The following is a 15,331-nucleotide window of genomic DNA, read 5'->3' as shown; positions in this document are numbered from 1 at the left end:
CGGCTTTTGCTAGTATTCTAATTGTAAGTGTTTTTCATAATTTTAGTTCATTTATATGTTTCGGAGTTTTGTGTGACGTCCATTTTCTCTGAACCAGTATACATTTTTGGTTTAGGGGCTAACTAAAGCCGCGGGGTTTTCTCACTGTGTTGAAAACCCTTTAGCTGTTTACTTCTCTTTAGTGCAGTTGTATTATTGTGTGACACATTCCCCGTTTTCATTCTCAATTTTATATATGTTTGAATGCATCGATTATTTCTGATGGAATATTGAATGCTTAAACATTTGCCGTTAATGCTCTGAATACAGTAATCATTTTGTTTCACAGAATCCTGGTAGTTACTGAAAAAGTAAAATCATAAAAATACTGAACTCCGAGGGAGATTCAAAAAGGAAAGTCCCTAATCAAATGGTCATATCAAAAGGCAGTGGCTATTCGTCCGGCTAGCCGGACAGATAGCAAATAATGTCTATTTATCCGGCAAGCTGGACAAATAGCAAGTTTACGGTATTTTGCTATTTCTCCAGCCAAAAATAATAATGAAGATATAACATCGTTATTTAAGGAGATAAATAAACGCTGAGTATTTATTTCATTCAGATCTTTTTTTTTTTATTCTAAAGGAGTTTGGGGAGGGGCAAAAAAGACTCATCTTTTTATTTATTCAACCTATGAATTTCATGTAAGGTAAACAGTCTGAACACTGATTATTGGCCGTTCTATAGACATCTATGATTCCAAAAGAAGATTCTGAATTTATTGTTTCCTTGAAGTTTGGTTCAAATCAGGTCGTCAAATGATTTTCAGACACGATTTTTTAATTAAAATGTTCGAGGATTTTTAACTCATGAAATAATAGAGAACGATAGACACGTGTAACCTTCCCCGAAAGAAAGATTGTGTTTACGATAGAAAAAATTAGAAAAAAAAGTTTAATAAGTTAAACAGAATGGTATCCTATTCCGAGTCGATGTATATCATTATATGTGCATAGATCTCCGTTGTGGTAGAACCTAGAAATAATGCATCCATGCATATTTGATAAAGTCATTATCCAAATGCGTTTTGCCTCCATGGGGTAAATCAGCAATTCAGTTTGGTGTCAGGCTTATTCTTCTCAGTTTACATGTATACTATATACGCTATTGTTCTGGAGTCACTAGTATATATAAAAAATGTTTTAAAGCAATCACATTATTTCTAGTTTTTATTGACATCTTTGAATATAAATCACGATCTCCAATTCTCAAAACGTCCATTGCATACGCGCGTTTGTTATCCGAAACCTCATCCGGGACACTTTCCTCGCTACATGACACTTTTATTGATATCCAAAATTTGCGCATCCGCAAACGGAAGGCCGGAAAATAGAGATTTTTAACTATTCGTACGGCTAGCCGGACGAATATACACTCCGAAATCACATCAAACGAATGGATGACAACTGTCATATTCCTGACTTGGTACAGGCATTTTCTTATGTAGAAAATGGTTGATTATATCTGGTTTTAAAGCTAGTTAAACCTCTCACTTGTATGACAGCCGCATCAAATTCAATTATATTGACACCGATGTGTGAACAATACAAACAGTCATAGTAGGTAAAAATGTCAAAAATAGGGGTACAGCAGTCAACATTGTGTTATAATCTTACACTATAGAAACAGATAAATATGTAACAAAGAAGCATAAAATGGCATATGGACCAAGCAAATTAACAAAAATCAAATACAAGAATACACAGATTTTCCCATGTAATTACGAGATGTATAAGTACAGAGCCACGTCATATGTATTAAAGAAACACAAAAGGCGCATAGACAAAACACATTTGCAAAAATGAAAGACAAGAATACAAAAATGTTTTACAATAGCACAATAACAGGAAGTATAAGTACAGAGCCACGTCCTATGTATCAAAGAAACTTAACATGTAGACAAAGCAGATTGGCCAAAATGAAAGACAAGAATACGAAAATTATCGTAGAACAATAACACAATGACGGGATGAACAATAAATTTGGATATCAATAAAAAAAAACAGACTAAACAGTAATTATAATATTCATAAAGAATAGTATAACACGTTATTAAGATAATAAACCACGTGTCAGTACCCAGAATCTATACACCAAGACCTTCGTGTATTATTTGTGAAATTGGGGGATCTTTATGATAATATATATGTCAAAATATACTAGTCTAGTATCGAATAAACACATTTTATAACTAACATTATGTCATTGGTTTTGTAAATTGTTGAAGATTCGGTGAACTTAAGTTGCTTACAGTTTTTGCCTCTTTGTCTCTTGCGAAATTAGGTCAGGCTTATTGGCAATTACACATCACTTTCTTATGGTTATTGTGTATTCCAAACTAATTCGTTTGATGTGTTTGAGCTTTTGGTTTTTCCATTTGATTATTGACTTTCCGTTTTGAATTTTCCTCGGAGTTCAGTATTTTTGTGATTTTACTTTTTACATTTATATGAAACATGAGATTATAACGATGAATTTTTAGTTTTAAAATATAGTTGCTAACTCGTACGGCATTTGATCTCACTGAAAAGACATGTTTTGTCGAAATACGCATCTGTTGAGAAAAAGTGGTATTGTCCCTGACAATCATACACATATTCTTATTTTCGTATTTAATCAAATAAAAAATATATCGGAGAATAAAATTATTTGAATTACTGAAGGTAAAAGGATAAAGGTAAAAACTCAGACATGCATCGGCATAATACAAACACGGGGGGGGGGGAGGGGGGGGGGGGTAACTTCGATATTTTTTTGGTAGGGGTGTGCCATTTTTGCCTCAAAAAACGTACCCATTTTAATATAACATTCATTGAAATTCAGTACCTATAGTTATATAAATATTTAAGAAAGAATGACCTATACTTATACTACAATATTTAAAATATGACCCATGCTTATTTAAGCACTAACTCATCATCACTCATAATTCATAAATATACCAGCTACCCTTAAGTTTTTATATATGAATTGACATCGTTTGGTGCATATTTATATATGATATGTAGATCATACCCCAAATCAATATACAGTTATCAAACATAAATGCATTTTAATATAGGATGCCATTAAAAAGGAGGGTCATTTTTATATAAAATCTCGCAAAATTATGACCCATATTTTTGGCACATCCCCGTATACCCAATAATAGGAAGTAGCCCCCCCCCCCGTGAATACAAATAGAAAATTTGCCACCTAATTTTCATCTTAAATTGCAATAGGACGTTAAGCATACAATCAATCGTCAGCATCTGAAGTAAATGTGTATTTTACTGATAATGGACATATTTTACAATCAGCTTTTTTTTTGTGGTGGTTTCCTCTGACCTTTAATTTTATTTTTGTTTTGCCGATTGTTCTTTCCACTGTTATAAATTAACTTATAATTTAATTTTGAATGTAACAAGTCTTCTGATTTGTTGACAGTTTTTTTGTTTGTTTATCAGCTCATAGACATAGTTTAGTCATGTGACCATGAAGTCATTAACGTTACGTGGGTTATTCAGTATGCATCACATTTTTAATGCTATTTCTTCATAGACAGAAAATATATTAAAGTCATTCCTTAATAACAATTCTGCAATGTTTAATAGAAAACTAATTTACAAAAATCATAAATGCAAATCTTTGACAAGCAAGATAATTTTCAGTCAAATTGAGTTTGTTGAACACAGTTCACTAAATACATGTACCTATTTCCCCAAAAGTCCAGAAAAATACAAGTAAAGAAAGTATGCAAAACACAACTGACAAATATACTGTAAGATGTGGTACTGTACATTATTTGTGATGTCATAGCGTCAACATTTTGTCGTTGATGAGGAAAATCATTTATCAGCGTATGACATAAACGTACATACTGGTAACATAGGTTTTTTGCATGACATAGCCAACATAATTTTTAGCAAGTGAATTACATATCCAGTATGTTTCTTTCTTTTTATAATCATGTTTATGTACATGTATGTAAAGGGGTACAGTGAATGATTTCCAGATGGATATACATGTTAAAGTCTGTAAGATACAATAAAACAGCAACAACACATACAACTTTTTCCAACATTTTTTTTAGCTATATCACTCTTCAAAAAGTACACAGTCTTTAGAAATATTGAAAAGGTTAAGGTATATCTAAATTCGCAGTCTTATTTTAGCTATAAACCTCATATAGTCAACCGGTATTTTCTTGCCTGAAAGTGAAACCAATGTTCAGGGATGCCTGTGTTCTGCTGTATATCAGATCCGAATGAAAACGTTAAATTCGAGGCCTAGTGAAGGGAGAATGGCTTCCTTAAGATGCTCCTATAGATAAATCTGTCATCCAATCGGTTCTGTTTGTTTGGCATTGCCATATTCGATATGATATTAAGTAAAGGGTTTACGACTTATCTTTTTTTCTTAATCACTAGTATTTAATTCAAATCTACTCGATCACTGACATTATCAAACACTCAAGACTAAATAAAAACAAATACGCTCTCTTTGACACATATTAAACAGCAACCGTGCGAAAATGAATTGTGCAAAAGGTTAAAAGATACTCTAAACCAAAGCTATAGTGGGCCATGTTCCGCAATTTTTCACACGCTTTTATTCTAGTTTCTCTTTTTTGACACTTTCAATTGTCAGAAGTGCATATTTATGGTCCAATATGTAACCTATTAATTCGAGATCAATAAGAGATTAAAGCTGACATTATATCAAGAACCCTTTCTAACTTGCAATGTGATAAAAATGACAAAGTCTTTTGTTTATATTTATCATGATTTGATGAAGTGGTTCCGAGTCAAAGAAAAGTTTTGATTTATATATTTGTACACCTGAATTCGATGAACAACTACTGTTTTATCTTGACCAATTTCTTATTGTGACAATGATATGCATATTATATCTCTCTCATTCAATTTACAGGCAGTAGCTTGGTGTAGTCGACTAAAAAGCGCGCATGCATGCAAATTATAGAGCACGAACCATGCTGCCTTGTTTTTGTAAAACTTAACTATCTAGATCCCTATTCTAGTGACATTCGTTCTTCATTAAATTTATATGTTCAATTATATTCATTCTATTGTTTGGTGTTTGTTTTAGCTTGTGTAGTTACTGATCAGATGCGCATTTTGATAGTGATGTAATAGACCAAAATATTTGAAAATCCAAAGCTTATTTAAAGGATGAAGAGGTCCAAACCAAATAAGATAATCGGTATAGGTAAATGAAATTGAGAATGGAAATAGGGAATGTGTCAAACAGACAACAACGGTAACCTAGAAGTGATAACGTCTGTGTTATTTTGGTCTCTTGTGGAGGGTTGTCTCATTGACAATCATAACACATCTTCTTTTTTAAAATAACAACCCGATCAAAGAGCAGAACACAGCCGAAGTTCCCCGATGGGTCTTCAACACAACGAGAAAAATCCGCACCAGGATATATAGTCTGACTCAAACATGCACTATGCATGTAGTATGCACCACTGAACGCAACTAAACTCCTTCATTAAATCAATTAACAAGAAAACAGCAGAAAGATTATCTCAAAAAAATATTGAAGAAAAGGCGACAATATATGCATAATTGGGTTCAAAGACTATTTTACAAAATGTCACATTCCTACTCCAGAAAAGGACTATGCTTTATGTTTTCCGTTTTCCATAAGTATAATTCACACATAAAAAAAGTTAAAGTGATGTAATTTCGTCCTCGATGAGTAGGCTGTAATGGTCATTAAATAATGCTGATGTAGCTTGTTTTAGATATTCATAACAATTAAGAAATAGGCTAAAATTTCCTGTAAGGCATTTAAGACAAACTTATGACATAATCTGAACTACTTTACGCATGAGTAGACATATACTAATTCCCTATACAAGGTAAAATTATTTATAAACAGCATACATGACATGCTTTTCTACCTGCAATGGTGACTTGTTAAAACAAAATGCAGGATCATTTTGTGAATTGAATGCTTGGTCCTATAATATATGATCTCGGGGTGTTATTTTCTATTTCTGTTTATTTCTCATAATTTGTTTTTACTTATTTTGCTATTTTGTTATTTTTGTAAAAAAAAATAATCTATCAATGTGCCAAAACATGAAAATATCAGTTCGAAAACGTTAAATAATGAAAATGTAATGCGAAGACATATAGCAAATGACTAAGGTGCGCCTATGCTTATTTTTTAAACTTGTAAACACGTTGTACTAGCATTTACAAGCCTCTGTGACAAGGAAAATGCTCAATTTGTATGAATTTGTTATAGCAATTTTAAGCACCAAATTTTTGTTCCACTACGGTCAGTTTTGATGGGTTAAGCGCAAGTACTTTCCCAAGTCTAAGAGAAATGCTTTCATTTGATTTTAACAACAGTGTTACTTTATGTCTTATCTGAAGGATCATACCTCATTTTGTCTACTATTACACTTCTTTTCGACTTTATCTGTCCAAAATGTAAGAGTTTTTTTATTTATTTTGTAGATATCCGCAAATGATTCATCTTTCTTAGACCTGCGTCAATAAACAGGGCATATGATATCTGAGATATGTCAAACTATTTGTAGCTATAAGCCGCTAATGGTACCGGGTATTTGTGGTTATTTAGTCCACATTAAACCACAATTAACACAATTAAAGCTATCCATAAGTGAATTAGTTTTATCTGTAATTTATCTAACTTCATAATAATTAAATTACGAATTCTTAAACCTAGCTATTTATTTTATGCTAGAACTTCCCGAGTCCGGAGTATGTTTTATCAAATTGATTTAAATATAATTCTGTTTATTCATTAAAATAAATTGATTTCTTTTTTCTTTCATTTACCTACAGATAACGAAATTTGTTCAATGGTTTTGATAAATTTCTCCGATGTCAGAACTGGATAAAAGAAGGGTTAATAACTAAACAATTTGTCAAAGCTAAGCTCGAACCTGGGTAAATACTGCTTATCATAATAAATAAGTCCTGAATAGCTGTCTTCAGATTTGTATTAAAGTCCCCTGATAAATTCCATAGTTTTGTTACGTTAGTTTAAGCACATCTATACAGGGTGTATTACCTCATTTAGCAACCGTAAGACAAGGCAATGAAAAATTGTTTCTAGACTTGAATAAAATGAGACGTGCAAATACTTTTAATCTCGCTAATGGAGGCCACAAAGACTGCGGTTTTTAGGGCTATAGATAGATACTATTCGCTTAATACAGGTTTCTTTTGTTTAAAAATCAACTAGATTAGGGACTAAAATTCGTGGTATTTCGTAGTTTAATTCATGAAATTTGACACAGGGACACAAATGTTGATACAAATGAAAAATGACGATAGTTGGTCTTCTTGAAGATAGTGTAGTATATACTAGTTTGGACGACTGTCACTTTGACAGGTAGCATCAACGTAAGTATCTATTGATTAATGTAGTTTATTAGTAATGTATTTAACAATTATACATATATTTATTTTTAATTGATATATCAATTAATTAATGAATTTGTGTATTCATATATTTATTATTTATTCATGTAAGATATTTGATTGTTGATTTTCATCTGGTCATTTTGAGGTATAGGTCTTTCGCTATTGCGATATACGAATTAGGCTTACACTATAAGCGTTCCAAATTATTTCTTTGTTTTTACATTAACAGATAGCAGATTTAATTTATTTTTGATAAAGTTTGTAATTTCCGTTCCGGCTCTTGTACTTTTTCTACTTTAAAAAAAATACTTTTAACCTGAAACTTCATTTAACATAGAAATCAATGCTATGAAAAGTAATCCACGTATTGTTAAAGATGCACGAAACAAGTGTAAAAATATCTGGTTGCCAATGAGGCTATCCATTCGAGACCAAAGGACAAGTTTGTTTAGTTAGTATTCGCTTTGTGTCAGCTGTGTTGAACTAGTCAAAATCAGTTCTTATGGCCATCTGTTTCTCCCCTCACCCCCCCCCCCCCCCCAACCCCAAAAAAAAATATATTCGTGTTAAGTAATGAAAATACGAGCTCTTTCCTACACAACTGTTTCGACCAAAGGGTCAAAAAGCAAAAAGTTTACAAGGTACGATAAGCATTAGAGAACGGCCCCCTAATATCGTTCAAATTAAAAGTGACTTGCCATTAATTATAATACATTATTCTTAAAGTTTAAAACCTATATTTTTGTTAACATCAATAGATTTTTCAACTTCCGTTGATAGTATTCATGCTCTGTTGCTGTAAAGACCTCAAGATTCGCGAAAAGGGCAGAAAAATGGCAGTTTCCAAACCTTTTTCTGCATTTTAAACTATGAGCGTACCTACGACCCACGATCATATTTATACCAGACATTCCTTAAACATTAATGTTGACGTAGTTCAAATATTTTAGTGGGTCGTAAGTACGCTCATAGTTAAAAATTAAAAAAAGTGACAAAAAATCGTCGTTGTTTTCATTGAATCATCGAAATTTTTAACCGAACTGCGGACCGGAGATGATTTCCGGTATTTACTAGATCTGACGACGGAAAAGTATTCCTGCTACGCTATAATAATAGCTACTTTCTTTAGGACGAAAAATAAAAATATATTTGAGACAGGAAAACAGGATATTCATTTACTCATTATTCTTGAATTTAAAGTGACATTTTAGCAGACCGTCGAAATCTGACCCAAAAATAAACGGAACTGTGATAAACTTAAGAGAAATACTGGGAACATAATTGTGAATGAATATAATAACTGGTTCATACTCAAAAAGTGCATATATACGTATTTTGTTTCATAATTGACGAAATCGTCGCCCTGGAATGTTTTAATCTCCGTTGACACTTTTGTGAAAAGTGCTTTCTTTCACGTCCGCATTTCTACCAAGTATGGCATGCCAAGTTAACATTTTAGACAATCATTTAATAAAAATACAGATGGCGAAAATAAACTACAGAACTGTGAATAATAACATACACTGTAATTCATATCACATAAGAGGGGAAGGACAGGGAGAAAGGGGTAGGAGAAAGGAGAAAGGGGGTACGAGAAAGGAGAGGAAGGCTGGGAGAAAGGAGAAAAGTTGGAGAAAAAAAATAAAATATGAAAAAATAAAATATCTCTCTTTTTTCCGGTAAATTAAAAAAATCAAATAAGGAGAAGAGGGATAGGAGAAAGGAGAAGAGGCCTGGTAGGAGAAAGGAGATGAGGGGTGGGAGAAGGGAGAAGGGTACCCCTTTCCTCCCCCTCACATAAGAAGACACCATGTGACCATTTTAATTAGTTATTTGTGTAAGTGTAACAATAATCAAAATTAAACAAAACTATCCAACACTTTTATGATCTAAATTATGTATCTTGAGTTATTTTTTTTTTTTGTCATGGCGTTGAATTTATTGGACTTATTATTTGTAATTGTCACCCGCCTTCCCGTTGTTCTGTCTTGACGACAACTTGGTGCTACTTCGTATTTCTTGTTTGCAAATCATTCTCTTCATATCTTTCCGTTAAAATTTGCATGCATAAAGTATTTGTCACTGGACAGTCAGAAAATAACATTCAATCAATCATATATCTTCTAAAATAACAGCACTTCATGTATTATGAATTTAAACATATTCAAAAGAATAAAAGTTTCTTTTATTTTTTAATCAGATATTTACACGTCGAAGAAAATAAAACAAGTATTGAATATGAAAGGAAGAAAAACGCATCATAATTAAAGATATCTTGCTTGTAAGACGTGTGTTTCGCGTACAAAAGACTCATCAGTGACGGTCGAATAACAGAATGTCAAAGGGCCATTAAAGGCTCAAAATTCCGATTTTTTTTGTGAATAAAGGTTATTTGTTCCTGAATATATTATCCGTAGTTTTTGCAAACAATATAAAGTTTTGTTAACAGTTAATTCATAAAAGTTACTATTTCAATAATAATTCACAAAGTGCTCACTTTTGGACATCATGTTGCTGAATGGGTTGTTTGTTTCATTAATTTTTAGTGTGCTATAGCTTAAAAGGTTACAGTCCGTTGGAAGACATATTACCCTAACTTGACACTCCGATCCAACTAGTTTTTGTTCTTACCCCTTAATGCCAATTGATTGACGGAAATCAGCAAATACCAATTTTTAAGTCTTAAGTTTGAACAGGCCGGTGTCAGAACCCACGATATCAGGCGTTTTAATTCATTTATTATATTTATAAAATTGTACAATGAATGAATAAAAGGGTGCATACTGTAAGAATCCATCTTATATGAATCCGCGCTTAAACATACACATCCACCCAAAAGAAATAACTTTTGCAACATTTATAGAAATAAGAAGATGTGGTATGAGTGCCAATGATACTACTCTCCTTCCAGGACACAACATATAAAAAGTAAACAATTATAGGTCAAAGTACGACCTTTAACACAGAGCTGTGGCTTACACCAACCTGCAAGCTATCAAGGACACACAAGTGGCTAATGTAGCAATTCAAACAGAAAAATCAACGGTTTAATCTTTATATAAAAAAAACTAGAAACGAGGAACACGTATGAACCACAACAACCACTGAACAGGTTCCTTTCTAGTTGCAAACAAACGCAGCATGTGTAAACGTTTAAACAGGCGACAACCTTCACCCTTACCCGAACTTATACTAGTATACTCTTAGTTGTAACTTTCATGTCCAATTAAAACTGTAGTTCATTTTGATAAACAAATTACAAAAACACAAAAACAAAACGAAAAAATGCAAAATGCACATTAGTCACATACATGCATTTTACATGATATTTCACAAATCATTTGACACTGACAGGAAAGTGAAACCATTTTCCGTCATTGCCAGTATTCACATCATAATTACAGATAACAAAAATGTTCCATAGTTATAGGAAGATGTGATGTGAGTGCCAATGATACAACTCTCCATCCAAATAACAATTTATACAAGTAAACCATATATATGTGGTGGTGTTTAACGACCTTGACTGGCCTTTCAGCCCTCGCACGGTCGGCTCGGTGCCCGAAGGCGTTTGGTGAGCTTTAAATATTCTGGAGCCATGGGTCAGGAACAAGTAGTGGAGGTCGCAATATGGAGGCCGCCATCTTGGTTTTGGTGAGTTGTTTTTGGTTTTTGACTATTTTGTTGTTTATTCTTCACTAACGGCTGCTTTCAGGGCCAGTTTGGTCAGCTTGGCAGCCCGCTAGCCTCGATGATGGAGTACTGGTAGATGATCTCGGACGTAGTTCGAAAGATGACAGGAAGCATTATCAGGACCAAAGCCGTGAGGCAGTGAATTGAAGGTCGTATCACCCAACAGCCTAGGATACAGCCCTCGGACGTTAATCGGCATAACACTCCCCATAATACAATGGTTTTGGAGTGCATGTTAACGCGGGTACGCCAACTACTACGTCTATCTGTACGGCATGGATCGGTTTCTGTCATCTTAAGTAGTAAGTCGTTGATATCTAACTGTAAACCCTCATCGAAGATAGCGGGAAAAGGAGAGCTGGCCCAGCACGTCCGTTCAGCTGTAATGACTGAGTATGACTGTATGAATGAATGATGTGGAGTAAACCATTATAGATCAATATACGGCCTTGAACACAGGGCCTTGGCTCACACCAAACAACAAGCTATAAAGGGCCTCAAAATTACTACTGTAAAACCATTCAAACTATAGTCCATTTCATCGTGAAAGAAAACAGTTCATTCTGTTCTCAGTTTTCAGTTGTCTTTGTCAATTTTCCCTGGCTTCAAATGAAATGAATCGATTAATTATGTTAAACATATTACTTTTTTTCTTCTTTTTTGGAATTTTATTCTCATACACACTTGTCCTGGTCTACACTTATTTAGTTTTTATACATTGACTTGTGATATTTGGCATACAGTGTATAGCCATGACTCAGATATCATAACAGTCTAATTTTGTTTATTTTCTTTGGTTACATCTTCTGACATCAGACTCGAACTTCTCTTGAATTGAATTTTAAATGTACGTATTGTTATGCGTTTACTTTTCAACATTGGCTCGAGGTATAGGGGGAGGGTTGAGATCTCGTAAACATGTTAACCCCCCCCCCCCCCCCCCCCGCATTTTAGCGCCTGACCCAAATCAGGAGCCTCTGGTCTTTGTTAGTCTTGTATTTTTTTAATTTTAGTTTCTTTTGTACAATTTGGAAATTAGTATGGCGTTCATCATCACTGAACTAGTACATATTTGTTTAGGGGCCAACTGAAGAACGCCTCCGGTTGCGGGAATTTCTCGTTACATTGAAGACCTGTTGGTGACCTTCTGCTGTTGTTTTTTCTTTGGTCGGGTTGATGTCTCTTTGATACATTATCCATTTCTATTCTCAATTTCAATATCATTATGACATTTACCGTTGATCTCAAGGTCCAATTAATTGACCTTTAACTTTCATGGTTAAATGCCTCTTTAATAACTCCAAAAATGATTTATACACACCCCTTTTTGCCTTTGATAAGTCGTTTCTAATCCACCATAGGTTTGTACCCATGCAGAGGACACATTTATTCCAACCCCTACAGGTGTACATCATATTAATTCGTAATTGCCTGGATTAGACATTTTATTCCGCACAATGTCTGTATGTGGTACAAGTCACGTCTCTTTTATTCCATTAACTGTTAAGTATCTTTAAAAACTGTTTAAACTCATCTCAAATTATTAAATCTTATATATTCTTGTTTTCATGAAAAGACTTTCACATTGAAACAAAGATTTTGTACTGGTCTACAAATTAAACAAAATGTTTGATGTTGCTTAGTAAGATGTGGGATTCTATACTCAATATAGAATTCGTCCAAAAAATAATGATAATCTAGATGTGTATATTATAGTGTAACACCGTATAAGAAGTATATTCTTAAAAAATAACTTAGCTCAGACTTCAAAAAATATAAAGAACCTATTATTGCATTGTTGATATGCACTTGTTATGTAATTTAGTTGTTGATCAGCGTGTAGTGACCTACAATTGAACTAAGTTTTCATTTCTAACTAAACATGTTTAGAAAAAGACAATGTGTATTGCATTCAATTTAATTTGTTCAATAAAATGACTTATTGATTTGTAGTTGGCTTTAATTCAAACATGGTTTGCTGTTGCTAAGCAACACTTGTGTTGCTATGCTCAATATGGAATTTGTAAAGAATAAAAAAAAAGATGCATATGAAAAAATATTGGATGAAACACCAAATGGAAAAAAAATCTTCAAACAACAGCTTAATTCATACTTACATTGTAAGAGGGGCAAGCACCAATTTTTTAACCGTTGCTAGGCAACATTTCTGTTGCCAAGGTTGTTATTAAGCATATAATAAACAAAATCAAAGGGTATTTTCATTTGTGACTTCAAGTTCTTCTTGGACAAACAATATCATTTGCAAATATTAAAATTTTTACTGATAAAGCAATTAATATGTGATAATTTTCATTCTTCATAAAAACCGTTGCTAGGCAACCTTCCTTTCACCGGAACACAATAAAATCATTATTTTTTCAAGTGTCTACACTAAGACCATCATTGATATCAATTTAAACTTATTTGGAGAGGGGGCCAAAAATAGCCCTTATCATACCTTGTCCTTTGGAATATCTAAGAGTGTGGGCGATATCTCAGAAGAAGTGTTTTACGATTTTGCAATATATGTCTATTTAAGCTCAGACTGTTATACTTCAATGAATGGATGGTGATTCAAAAATCAATAAATAATTGAGAGAGAGAAAATGTCACACCAAAAAAAAATGATAAGAAAACAACGGGATGCTAAACTATCATGAAGAAAATATAATTGTTTATAAATATATTATGAAAGATGTTTTACAAAATTGTTGCCTTAGTCTGATTTAGTATTTTTCTAATTTATATAATATTATAATAATAATAATTCTTTATTTGTAAAACAGACAAAAACCAATTTAGGTTATGGCAAAAACAAAACAAACATGATCAAACATAATGAAAACTTATAATTGTATGTGGGTGATTTTTCTTGTTTTTATCGCTTTATAGATATGTAAGGGTCTAAATGGAGTTAACAGCCAATAAGGGAAGAATTCTTTATTCAAATAATGGGCGCAATCAAAAACAGTGATTGATCATGATAATGTGGTGCTAACGTATAGAGAATATACAAAATTATAGGAAAACAAAATAATAAGTAAAGAAAATACCTTAAAATAATAACAGACTACAGACATGATGATGCCTCCCCCTTTTTTCCTCATTCAGACCCTCTTCTCTATTGACAGGGTTATTATTTTTGGAAACATACGTGACAACTGTACATAAAATTATTTTGTTATTTTTTTACTTAAACCATATAAGTTGATCGATTATAATTAATGATTGTGTAATGTTTGTGTAATGATTGTGTAATGATTGTGTAATGTTTGTGTAATGATTGTGTAATGTTTCATCCTTTTATTCATGTTATTGTTACATGTTTTACACACATGCATGACTTGCAGTTAAATTGAACATTGATAAAATAGTGTGTATCCCATCTATATACGTCACAGAAAAGTGAAATCTGACCGCGTCCGTTTCGTTAAAAAAAATTCCCCCTGTCGCACTCCAATCATTACACTATAATTAAAACAAACACACATATCTCGTACACGATACGAAGCGATGATCATTATTTTTATAGTCTATTTATTGCCAAGAAACAGAAAAATAATTGTTCACATTAACATATATGAAAAGGCAAGAAAAACAACCTTCTGTACAACAAGTAAATTATTTGATAAATGATAAATATTAATAAACCAAGGTTGTCTGGATAGAATTATATATCTGTGTTGCTAACATGCATACATGTGCATGTACAGTATACACATGCTTTAATTATTCCAATAGTTAGAACAGAGATAACTAAACACTCATAGTTGGGGGTTATTATATAACTAGAAAGATCTCCTGTTATCAACTTGTTCCTTAATGTATATGCAATAGTCTTTATAAAGGAGCTTCTAAAAAGAAATAAAAAGAAGCTATCCAGTGGCGGATCCAGAAGTTTTCATAAGTGGGGGCCCATTGACTGCCTAAGAGGGGGCCGCTCCAGTCATGCTTCAGTGATTCCCTATATAGCCAACCAATTTTTTCCCTGAAAAAGGGGGGGGGGGGGGGGGGGCTGAAAAACCCTCTAAATCCGCCTCTGCTATCATTATAGAGATTAAGAGGATTTTGTTGTCATTATAACAGTGAAATTTTGTACCAATGCTCATAAAAAAATACATTGTACATGTATATCCAGTTTTCTTGAGAAAAATGTGTCCATCGGTTAACTCTAAACTACATTTATA

General features: G+C 32.9%; 1 protein-coding gene across 1 annotated transcript in view; it reads left to right on the top strand.

Annotated features, from left to right (window-relative positions):
- Positions 1 to 7,194: 7,194 nt before the first annotated feature.
- Positions 7,195 to 15,331, top strand: part of LOC143047491 (four-jointed box protein 1-like) — a 60,002-nt gene continuing 51,865 nt past the window's right edge. The window contains exon 1 of the mRNA XM_076220548.1: positions 7,195 to 7,430. The gene's annotated coding sequence lies outside the window, so the exon portion shown is untranslated. The remainder of the gene's footprint in view (positions 7,431 to 15,331) is intronic.

The sequence above is a fragment of the Mytilus galloprovincialis genome, chromosome 10 (genome assembly GCF_965363235.1).
Source record: "Mytilus galloprovincialis chromosome 10, xbMytGall1.hap1.1, whole genome shotgun sequence".
NCBI classification, from domain to species: Eukaryota; Metazoa; Mollusca; class Bivalvia; order Mytilida; family Mytilidae; genus Mytilus; species Mytilus galloprovincialis.
The sequence above is the reverse complement of the archived record's forward strand: the minus strand, read 5'-3'. Positions and strand labels throughout refer to the sequence as shown.